The sequence below is a fragment of the Pseudonaja textilis genome, chromosome 13 (genome assembly GCF_049901715.1).
Source record: "Pseudonaja textilis isolate UNSWEBS1 chromosome 13, rPseTex1.2, whole genome shotgun sequence".
NCBI lineage: Eukaryota > Metazoa > Chordata > Lepidosauria > Squamata > Elapidae > Pseudonaja > Pseudonaja textilis.
In genome coordinates, this window is record NC_142002.1 from 8,050,442 (window position 1) to 8,062,474 (window position 12,033).

The following is a 12,033-nucleotide window of genomic DNA, read 5'->3' on the forward strand; positions in this document are numbered from 1 at the left end:
AGTGGGAAGGGAAAAAGGAAACAAACATGGCTTCTGACTTCTTGAAGGAGGAAGTGTGCTTCATGTATATTCTAAGAGCCCTTCTTACGTCTAGCGTATGCCACTGCCGCTCTAAGTCATGGTGCGGGAGAGGACAGAAGTCAGGCAAAACAATGTCCTGAGACCTGTGAAACCAGGTGTTAACCTTCGGAATAAATGAGGGGTCCAGACGAAGAACAACCCTATCATCGTGAAAGGAACAAAGGTTCTGTCTGATGGAAAGAGCAGCAAGCTCGGAAACCCTCCTGGCAGAAGTGATGGCAACAAGGAACACTACCTTCAGAGTCAGAAAACGGAGAGACACTGTTCTAAGGGTTTCAAAGGGGGCTTTGTAAGGGCATTAAGGACCAAATGAAGGTCCCAGGAAGGATACCTGTGAACCACTGGAGGGTTGGAAGCCCTTTTCAAAAACCTCCTGACTGAAGTGTGATGGGATAAGGAAGTAAGAGAACCCCATGAAAGGACTGAGGAGAGGGCCGCAACCTGCCTGCGTAAGGTGTTGGGGGCCAAACCTTTCTCCAGCCCATGCTGAAGGAAGCTAAGAACTTCTGCCAACTGGGCTGAAGCAGGAGAAAGACCCTCCCTGAGGCACCATCGGGAAAAAGCCTTCCAGGTGGCATCATAAATGCACCTTGTAGAAGGATTGAGAGAAGCCAGGATAGTGAGGATGACCCCTTCTGGAAGATCAGCCTCCTTTAGCCGCTGCCGCTCAAGTGCCACATGGTCAGCTTGAACCACTGGGGCTCTGGGTGGAGCAGGGCCCCCTGGTGAAGGGAGATTAGATGGTTAGGGATCCTCCAAGGAGAAGCCACTGATAGGTTGACCAGGTCCGCAAACCAGGGCCTCCTTGGCCAATAGGGTGCCAGGAGGAGGAGCTCTGCATGTTCCTCCAACATCTTCGGAATTACTGCGTTTTGAGGAGTGGAGAAAAGATCCACCTCCGGTGTTCCGAATCTGAGGGAAAGATCCCTGAATAGAGATGGAGGAATGGACCATTCTGCCTGGTCGACTAGGCTCCTGCTGAGCCAGTCGGCCTGGAAGTTGTCGACCCGGAGATGTGGTCCGCCGAGATCGATAACAGGTTTCTCTGCCCATAACCCCAGCCGTAGAGCCTCTCTCATGAGGGCTTTGGACCTCATCCCACCTTGCCAGTTGACATGAGCCTTTGCAGCCATGTTGTCCGTAAGGACTAGAACATGAGAGCCGGTCACGGATTGCCTGAAATGCTTGAGAGCCAGAAAAATAGCTCTGAGCTCTAGCCAATTTATGGGAAGGGTCTGTTCCTGTTGTGGAGCGGCGGAGATACGAGGCTGAGCCAGAGCGTTCGTTTAAGAGGCTTTATTCGGGTGAATAAAGGGTTGCCGCATCTGCCAGGCTAACTCGGCAGATCAGCTGGCGGCAACAGCTGATGCCGTTTGACAGCTCCTTTTATAGCCAGCTGTCAAACGGCATCAACCAATGGGAGTGATTGGCGCTCCCGCCAGAAATGCGGACCAGACTGGGGACTGTAGTTAGTCAGGGAACACAACAGTTCCGATCTGGACCAAACGCCCTGAGCTATCTGGCCCTGCATATGAGAACCCCAACCCAGGAGGCTGGCATCAGTGGTTATCACTAGCCTGTCTGGGTCCCTGAACAGGAGTCCCCTCCAGATAGATGAAAGATCTCATCTATTGAGAGATCTCCGGATTTGTGGCGGGAGTGGGACCTTGATGGATGAGTGGCTGGTTCCTGCTTGTTGGTAGGGAAGCAGGAACCATTGGAGGGCTCGGGAGTGGAGCCAAGCCCACGGGACGATGCCAATACAGGAAACCATCTTCCCCAGAAGTTTGGACAGCAGCAACAGGGGGACAATTTGATGTTGCTGGATCTGGCTGATGATCTCTGCAAGGTTCTTTCCACGAGCTGGGGACAGGAAAACCTGGCACGACATGATATCAATGACTGCTCCCAAGTGTTGCAATTTGGTTGTAGGAGAGAGCTGGCTCTTTTTGGTGTTGATGGAAAATCCATGACTCTGAAGACATGACAGGATAATTTGCAGATCTCGATGGGCCGCAAGGATGGAAGAGGAAAGAATCAAAATGTCGTCCAAGAAGCATTGGATCCTCACTGGAATAGAACGCAGAGATGCCACCAATGCTGCCAGAACCTTTGTGAAGACCCTTGGAGCCGATGAAAGGCCGAAGGGAAGTGCTCCATACTGGTAATGGGCATTCTGATAACAGAAATGGAGAAACTGGCGATGATGAGGGCAAATTGGGATGTGGAGGTAAGCCTCAGTGAGATCAGTGGAAGAGAGGAGGTCGCCCTCCCGAACACTCTCTAAAATAGAATGCAGAGTCTGCATTTTATATTGCCTGTATTTTACAAATTGGTTGAGAAATTTTAGATCAAGGATGGCTCGCCACCCCCCTGAGGCTTTGGGAATGATGAAAAGGCGAGAGTAAAGCCCACGTCCCTGTTGAGACGGGGGAACAGGTTGAATAGCCCTGATTTCAAGAAGGTGCTGAATGGCCTGATTTGTGAGGGCTTGCCTGGAAATGTCCCGAGACACAGGACAGATCAAAAAATTTTGGGGTGGGGTGGGGTTAGGAAGTCCAATTGTAACCCTGACCTAATAGTGCTGAGCACCCAGGCGTCTGTCATTGACTCCTCCCATTTGGAGGCAAAGAAGGCTAGGCGACCTCCGATGAGTGGGGAGAACGAGGGATTACTTAGAGCGACAGAAGGAACAACCCCCTCCCCCCCGAAAGGGCCATTTACCAACAGAAGGTTGTTGCCTGCCAGATGTTTCCGCCCATTGATCTTGGCGTTGGGAGTATGGCCTGTGAGAGCGGGGGAAATGAGATGAGGTCTCCGCTCGGAAGGCAGGAGGGCAATAAGGAGCAGGGTGATAGTGGGCTTTCTTCCCAGAGGAAGAGAGAATTTTACGTTTATCTCTGGTTTCGATGAGATAAGGTTCCAGAGCATCGCCAAAAAGCTTATCGCCTGCGAAAGGAACTGAAGCCAGCTTCCATTTTCGGCGTGACTCTGCCAATTTCGGAGCCATAAAAGTCTTCTTGCTGCTACAGAAGATGCCATGGTCTTGGGTGCAAATTTGGCGGAACTGAGAGTGGCATCCGCAGTGAATTCCGCCGCTGCAATAATCTTATTAAGGTCTTGGTGAGACCGAAGGTCAGAAGCAGGCAATCTATTCTGGAGTTGGCGCAGCCACCGTATGGATGCCCTGGTGAAGAAGGATGCTGCTGTTGAAGCCCGAACAGCCCAAGCAGCAGCCTGGTGATTGCACTTGAGGGTCTGTTCGGAACGTTTCAAGATATCTTCTGGCTCCGTGGGAGTGCCAGAAGATGAGAACGAGGCCAGAACCAGAATGTCAACAGAAGGCACTGCCAGGGCATTGTCCAGAGCTGCACTGACATTGTAGAAACACTTATCTAGAGAAGATGGGCGAGGACCTGCCGAAGGAGAAGCGCACTGTTCCTTGACCATGTCCAGGAACAAAATGGGAGAAGGCAAAACCTCTGCATGCACTACAGGCTTGGAGAAGAGCGAATCCCCTTGGCTAGAGGGATTTCCTTGTGGCTCGGGAGCCACTTCCTCTGGCGGCAGCTTGGCAGTGACCAAGGCCTTGCTGAGTAATGGTCTGAAGAGGGTAGGTTTGAAGACCAATGCAGAGGATGTCTGCTCTGGGTGAGAATCCTCTTCCTCTGAAAGATTTTGGTCAAAAATCTCACCCTCTTCACACTCTGAATGAGAGGAGTAACTGTGTTCAGATGGTGAAGGCCCTTCCTTCCTCATCAACCTCCTCCATTCTGGTAGAGAAGAATGGACCCTGAGGTCCTGAGGCCTGTGTAAATCAGGATGATGAGGCAAGGAACTTATAGATTGAGAAGGGAGAAGGACCTGAACCCTTTCCAGAGAATTTGCTTGAAGCCTTCAGCCAATCCCTGACTAATGGCTGATGAGACTACATCTTGGATATCCCTTGGTCTATGCTCAAAGGTACAGGCAGAAGGCAGAAGGCAGAAGGCCCACTGCTGTGGGAGTGAAGGTGGCTTCAGGCCTAGATTGAAGAGAGGTTCGAGGCCTGGAGGGAGGGGGAGAAGCATAGGGCACAGAAGCCTGTTGGAAATAAGGCCCAGGTCTGCTTAAATCCTGAGGATCCGACTGTACAGCAAGAGCCTCAGGAGACCAGGATGGAGGATGGAAAGGCTCATAGACAACTTCTCCTCCCCTGGGAGGGCTTGGTTGGGGCCCACGAGTATCACCTGAAACATGCTGTAGTTGCACTCCCTTCTGTTGAATAGTTCTGTTGAACTGCCTCTCTAGAGCTGCATGTCTGCGCTTCTCTGCCCTCAATTCAGCCTGAGTTGCCTTCTTAGGGGCTAGAGCCTTAGCTCTGATTTTAGCAGCCACCTCCCTCTGGACTGATTGGGTGCGTTGCCTACGTCTTTTTCTCCTATTGGGCTTAAGAGACTGTTCCACTGGGGGGGAAAGCTCTGCCAGAGCCTTATCTTGCTCCATTTGTAAAATAAAGGCTCTTGCGTTGGAAAGAAACTGTTTAGAAATTTTTCTATTAAGCTCCTTAGGGTATAAATGGCCCCCAGGGCTTACAAAATGGCCGCTCACCTCGTGGTGGAAGGCTTGAATCTAAGATGGCCGCTGACTACAGGAAAACAGGCTCCAAGATTGAAGAATCGCTCCTTAGCCTATATAGAGCCCCGAGCGAAGTCAGCAAGGGAAAAACACAGCAACCAGCTACACGATCAGCTGGCTGGAGCTCTTATCAGTTTGCCGATTGTGTTTACAATCGCTCCAAATTGCAGGCGTAGGGGAGGTCTGCAGACGCTGCCCAGCTTGCCTGCACAGAGCTCTGTGACGCTGCTCCCAACGTTGCAGGGCTCTCCTGAAAGAGCAGCTGCCCAGATTCCTGGGAGCTGCTTGAAGAGAGGAAAAAAGTACTGAAGATTGCTGGTGATTGCTATCTAACAATGCTTTCAGAGACACAGATACTGACTGAAAGGAGCGGAGTCAAAAGCTGGGGTCTCTCCCGGGGGCTGGCTTTTATATCTTAGTACAGACTCAGCTATGATGTCATGGGAAGGAGTCAACTCATCCTGGGCTCTCGATGCAGCATGGAGGAGAACACGTGACCCTGGGACAGTGCAATTGTCATTAAATACATACCAGTTGTTAAGCACTTGAATTTTGATCATATGACCATATGGGTCCTGCACCAGCCATAAGTGTGAGAACTGATCATAAAGTCCCTTTTTTCAGTTCTAGCTTTGAATGGGCACTAAATGAATGATTGCAAACTAAGAAACACACACACACACACACACATCCTTACATGTCATTGTTGAGTTCATTTATTAGCCAGAGGCCTGTCTTGAGACACCTCTCCTAGCCTCTCTTAAATTTCTTTTCTCAGGAGTAGCAGCTACCAAAGGATGGACTACAATGCCCATCAGGATAAGGTGTTTTTTCGAGGGGAAGGGTGTCTCTGTATGGAAGGGCCCTCTTCTGGAGTGGGTAATGTTGCGCTTCAACCATCATTTGTTTTCCCAAGCCTTTTTAAAAACATGCTACATGTGCTTTAAAAAGCTATTTAAATGGATTTCATGGGTCAATTTATTATTATTATTATTATTTTAAAATGATCTGTACTCTTAAAAAGTACAATATGAACTTTTTAAATCGGGACCAAAGAATGCAGAATACACACACACACATGGCTGTGTTTCCATTTAGTTTTTCCTGGTGTGGAAAGAGACTGAATGATGAAGCAAAGAACATAACCCTGTTTCACAACACATTTTAAATAACTGCCTATCCATGCATTTATTCCTGGCCTCGTCCATCCTGTTTCCTCGCTCCAGTCTCTTGACTGTTGCTTAAGAAGTTGATGAACCAGCAAATTGCTACCATTCGCGCTTTCAGAAGATTGAGAGAAAATGCATCGACAGAGAAAAGCTTCCAGCTGCAACGCGGCTCATTCGAGTCTATCTTAAGCCACCCAATTTGCAGTTGCCTTTAAAAAATAATAAGATAGTACTTTGGACTTATTCCTTCTCTGTAATGTGGGGAAAACAATTCTAGCCACCTTACAGGTTTGCAGTAAGGAAGGCGGAAATAATGTGTGTTAAGTTGCACACACAAGCTTATACACGACACATAAGCGAGAGTTAGGCTTCCGAGGCGTGTCTTGTTAGGAAAGCAAAACTCCTGTCTCCTGGTTTGGATGAAAAAGCTAAACAAAGCAGAGACACAAATTCCCAGGCTTTGCCTCGCGACTCCCTCTGGCAGGTGGAGCTAAGTGGGTGTGTTTGGGAAACAAGCATTGTGGTTAAACAATCCAGGTAATCATTTGAAGCTATGCTGATTTCCTCCTGATGCATACTGTCCACAGCCAGCATGTATTAGCTGTATTCAGACCTGAAGCCAATCAAAAGGACTTGATTTAGACATATACAGGTAGTCCTCGACATACGACCTGCAGTTGAGCCCCAAATCTATGTTGCTAAGTGAGAACTTGGTTAAGTGTGTTTTGAACCCATTTTACGACCTTTCTCGACACATTTGTTAAGCAAAATCCCTGCAGTTAAATTAGTAGCACGGTTGTTAAGCGAATCTGGCTTCTCCATTGACTTTGCTTGTCAGAAGGTCCCAGAAGGAAATCACATGACCTCGGTTTGCTGGGTGGGTGTGGCCATGGTGGGTGGGGCCTACCGAAACTTCCTGTTCCGGCTTCTGGTGGGCCTCCAGAGCCTTGAGGGGGGCATTTTCATCCTCCCAAGGCCTCTGGGAGGACAAACGTCCCCCCTGGCCTCTGGAGGCCCTCCAGAAGCCAGAAACATGCCCATTTCAGGATTCCAGAAGGCCCATTTTTCTCCCTCCCAGAGTCTCCGTGCTTACCTCAATCAAAATGGGCCGCGTGGAGACTCCTGGCAGGGGAGGGGCAGGAGAGGCAGGACCAGCCGGTCTGTTAAAATACCAGTTCGGCAAACCAGCTATAACTTTAACATCCAGTTCGCTTGAACCGGTCCAAACCAGCCGAATCCCACCCCTGACCCTGGGACACTACAACCGTCATAACTATGAGTCAGTTGCCAAGCATCCAAATTATGATCTTGTGACCATGGGGATGCTGCTGTAAGCGTGACAAACGGCCATAAATCACTTTTTTTCAGTGCCGTTATAAGTTTGAACGGTCACCAAATGAACTATTTGTAAGTCGACAACTATAGGAGGTCTTCTACTTACAACAGTCTATTTAGTGACCGTTCAAAGTTGCAACGGCACTGAAAAAAGCGACTTATGGCCATTTGTCACACTTACAACCATTGCAGCATCCTTATGGTCCTTTGATGAAAATTCAGTTGCTTGGCATGTGGTTCACATTTAGAATGGTTGCCATGTCTTTGGGGGCGGGGGGGTCACATGATCCACTTTTGTGACCTTCTGACAAGCAAAGTCCATGAGGGAAGCCAGATTCATTTAACAACTATGTTAGTAACTTCACAACTGCAATGATCCACTTAATTATGGTTGCAAGAGAGGTCATAAAATGGGGCAATCCCACTCAATCAATGTTTCACTGAACAACATAAAATCTTGGGCCCAAATGTGGTCGTAAGTCGAGGACTATCTGTGCCTATACATTGATTTCTTAACGTATAGCATAGCTCTCCCATATTCCTTCAGACTAGGGGTCTTCAAATTCAACAGCTTTAAGACTTGTTGAATTTGTAAGACTTCAACTCCCAGAATTCTTCTTCCAGTCATGTTAGCTCAGGAATTCTGGGAGTTTAAGTCCACAGATCTTAAACTTGTCAAGTTGGAAGACCCTTAAGCAAATCAGGCCTAGCTAATCAAATGTGCTGAGACTATAACTCTTATCCTTCTCTTATGAAGACCATTTCCAGCAATTCCTTTTACACAATTTCATTTTAAGGTATAAAATAAGAGATACCCCTTTTCTAAGTATTCTTCTTGACCAGGCCCTGTTGAGGTATTCCACATTAGGAGAATGAGTGTACTCAGGGAAGAATAATGAGAGTGGTGATGAATAACACACAACCAGCACACAGATACACTGAATAGTAAAAATGTAAGTTTTACTTCCAGTAAACGGGTAAACAAAGTTCAACAAACAGTCCAAATCATACACGATTAAAGCAGTTAGTATTCAAAACAATCAGTTCAGGGATAATCCAAAAATGAAGTTCTTTTCTTTACCAGTATCATAAACAAAGTTCAGTAAACGGAGTTTGCGAGCAGTTGCAAGACTCACAGCAATTCAAGCAAAATGACGAACAGGCAATAGGCAAAAAGGGAAATCACAGGAAATGCAAGAAAAACAAACCAGGTTTCTGGCTCCATCTTATGGCCGTTGGAGGAACCTCAGCCAATCATAATTACAGCATTCTCTTAAAGATACAGCAGTATTAAATGACTATCCTGGTTTATATATTGCCAACCCAACTGTTAGGTGACTATCATTCCTAACAGGCCCCTACATTTTTTTCCTTCAGGGTATGTTTGCTGTTAAGCCATCATGACTATTTTACAGAGAGGCAGTATATAAAAGGAGACCATAGAATCTAGGTGTACTAGTTGCGTTTCTTTAAATTGCACAGGTACTTAAGCTTTGATTTAATCAATCTCTGTGTTCCCAGACCTCATGGCTGAAAAGGCCTTGGCTGGAGAAAGTTAGTCTTTTGAGGTCATTTTTCCAACTCTTTAAAAGGAAGGAAAGGAAAGATTCAGTGAGGAACTGAAGTGTGCAGGTAAGTTGTGTTTAAAAAATATGCACAGAACTAAAATTCTATGTGCATTAATTGCCTCACTGTCAATTTGCGGCCTTGTGGTAAATCCCCATGGCTCCGAGATTCATTTGGATGTTCTTGAGGTAGGGTTTATTTATTTACAGACGGGCAGTCTCTTAGGAACAAAGTACATCAAATACAGCTCACTTCAGCAGAGTTTATGTTTTTGTTTTAGGGTACAATCTTTATTTCTGTCTCCAGAAGAGAGAAATAAATACTGTTTCCTGCAGAATTAAGATACCGGGGGTTTTTTGTAAAAAAAAAAAATGGATGTGTTTAAAATGCACAGGTGTAAACTAACTATTCATCTAGGGATTGTTTGAAGTTACAAACAGCACTGAAAAAAGTGGCTAATGTCCATTTTCCACACTTATGACCATTACAACATCCCCAAGGTAATGTGATCCAAATTGAGATGCTTGGCAACTGACTCATATTTATGATGGTTGCAGTGTCCCAGGGTCATGTGATCACTTTTTGTGACCTTCTGACAATCAAATTCAATAGGGAAGCCAGACTCACTTAACAACGCTGTTACTAACTTAACAACTGCAGGGATTCACTTAAAAATTGTGACTTGTAAAACTTGTAAAATGGGCCAAAACTCACTTAACAACCATCTCGCTTAGCAGAAGAAATTTTGGTCTCCATTGTGATCGTAAGAGGACTTTACATGGGATATTTCTTTTCATTGAGGTAGATAGTGTGGAAAATGCCATGCAAGAGTTTAAGGGTTACGTCAAAGTTTATCACTGCCACATTTGAATTACGTGCATTCCCAAAAGTTTGTCATGCCCTCATCCTTATCATAGAGACTAGATCCACACAATTATGGTTTTAAGCACGTCTGAATGAGCCATCCCTAACTGAATTAATTATTTGTGCTAAGTTATAAACGATAAATGACTCTGGCTGGATTTAGCCAACATATTAAGATACAATGATCCACGTTACAACTTCCTACAATGTGAGGACTTAATTATACAAAAATATAGGTCTTCCAAGATAGTCCATTCTTCTACCGACTGAGTCCACATCTGTTAAAGTTTGATATATAAGCACCTTCTGTACTGATTTGCAAGTTGCATGTTGTGTGCAATGTGTGAAGGCACTTAATTGTAATTTTGTTGTCACAACACAGTTAAATGGGATTCAGTTTAGTCTCTCTGCATATCTGAGATCTATCAACCGTAAAATCAATGATCCCACAGATCATACAGTTGCTACTCATCTGTATGAATGATGATGAGACTTCTAAGTCTTTGTATCTCCCAAGACTTCACCATCCCTTGCTTGGGAAGACAACAGCTGACTAAATTATCAAACCACACAATTAAAATGGTAGCTGTTGTGTAAACAATAATAGTAGCAGAATCTTAAAAGCAAGATATTTGGATATAAAACATACGTGGAAACAAAAACATATTGATTTTTTTTTGTTTTGTTTGTTTTACGTCTGGTGGAATCTTTCTGGGCTGATATAAATGCGGGGGAAACAAAATTAAAGCTAGGTGTCTGCAAAAAGTATGACAAACAAAAGCAAATATGCTCTTTCACCATATGAAATTTATACGCTGTCGCCATCTGCTCAGGCATTTTAGACAGTTTGCAAGTGTCCTGGCTTCACCTTCCACAAGCAAAACTATTCCTTTCAAAAAGCAGACGCCCATTGTAATTCACAAAACTTGTGCAGCCAGCATTTTTCCACAACCCCTCCTGTGCCTTTAGAGTTCACAGTAAAAACACTGCTGGAGGTGATAAGAGATGGTTTCATTTTAAAGCCTCATCATAGAGAAAATCTCAGGCTTGCCTTAACAAAGCAGCATTGACTATCCATATAATTAACAGCACAATTTATCCCATTACAAAAAAATATAGAATAATAGAATAACTGGGTTGGAAGGGACCCTGGAGGTCTTCTAGTCCAATCCCACAAAGAAAGTTCACCAAGAAGAGGGCAAATGGACTCTCTTAAACCGGAACTGGTACTGAAAGAACTCTGAAAGCTTTGCAAAGAGCTTTCCATTGCATAACCATGCAAAATAAACGAACTATTGGGAAGAGAAAGTATTAGGCTTTAATTCTCAGCACCCCAGAACTGAAGAAGCTTCTTAGTTGAGAAGTAAAGCGTCTTCAAAGAAAAACAAGTTCAGTTGCCTCTTGGAAGAAAATAAAAGCACCTTTGGGACAGCACAATCAAGAGTTTATTTAATTTTTAAAATGGCTTGTAAGAGAAATTTTAAAAAATCTCCTTTTTTTAAAATAAACCCGCCAAGTCATTCTGCCTCCTTGACTCACTTAGACTAACTTTTTTTATATGAATGACACGGAGAAATAACAGGGTCTAGTTCAAAACGAACATTGCGAGTTTAGCAGACAATGGATGGCCAAAAAAACCGGAGCAGGGAACAATTCACAAAACCTGATTGCTTGGTTTACACAACTCCAATCACACACACGGGTTTAATTTTATAGCAATTTTTCCGCGTGGGGCGGTGAACGGGTGATCCTCCTATATTTGTGATCTGTATCCCCTTTGGGGGAATCTTTTTAAATCCCTTTTCTTTAATGACAACCCACCCCCCACCCCCCGACCCCTATAGAGAATAAAATAAAAATCCCAGAGCAAAGGGAACATAATGCAGAAAATAATATAATGCAGAAAATAACGTTTTTCACGAATAGCTCACCTCTTGGATCTCTCCAGGTAGGGCGGGGCTGCCTGGATCTTGGGATCGCCGTAGATCTCCACCACTGCCCCTCGGGGGCGTCTCGCTCTCTTGCTTTTCTCCCCCCACCCTCCCGGACACAATTACAATCAAAGGTTTGAAACTAACTACTTTCCTCAAAGCTCTACGGGGCACCGGGGCCAATCGGAAGAGGGAGGCCTTTGTGACGAAACCTGCCGCCGCACCAATCAGGCTTCTCTTCCTTGCCAGCGGCGGGAGCGGGGTTGGGAAAACAAAGATGCGACCAATCGGAGTCTTAGAAATGGATTCTCGGGCGGAGTTATGGGGGGGAGGTGAGAAGTGAGGAGTAGAGACGGGAGGGGTGGAGGCGGAGTGAGGAATCTGATTTTTAAAGGGACAGGCGCCCCAGTAATCGTAATCATCATCATCATCATCATCATCATCTCCTTTTGTGATAGTCTCATTTTTCT

At 45.5% G+C, this 12,033-nt stretch overlaps 1 protein-coding gene across 1 annotated transcript in view; it reads right to left on the reverse strand.

Moving 5' to 3' along the window:
- KLHL25 (kelch like family member 25) overlaps positions 1–11,741 on the reverse strand; it is a 38,906-nt gene extending 27,165 nt beyond the window's left edge. The window contains exon 1 of the mRNA XM_026709292.2: positions 11,564–11,741. The gene's annotated coding sequence lies outside the window, so the exon portion shown is untranslated. The remainder of the gene's footprint in view (positions 1–11,563) is intronic.
- Positions 11,742–12,033: the final 292 nt, after the last annotated feature.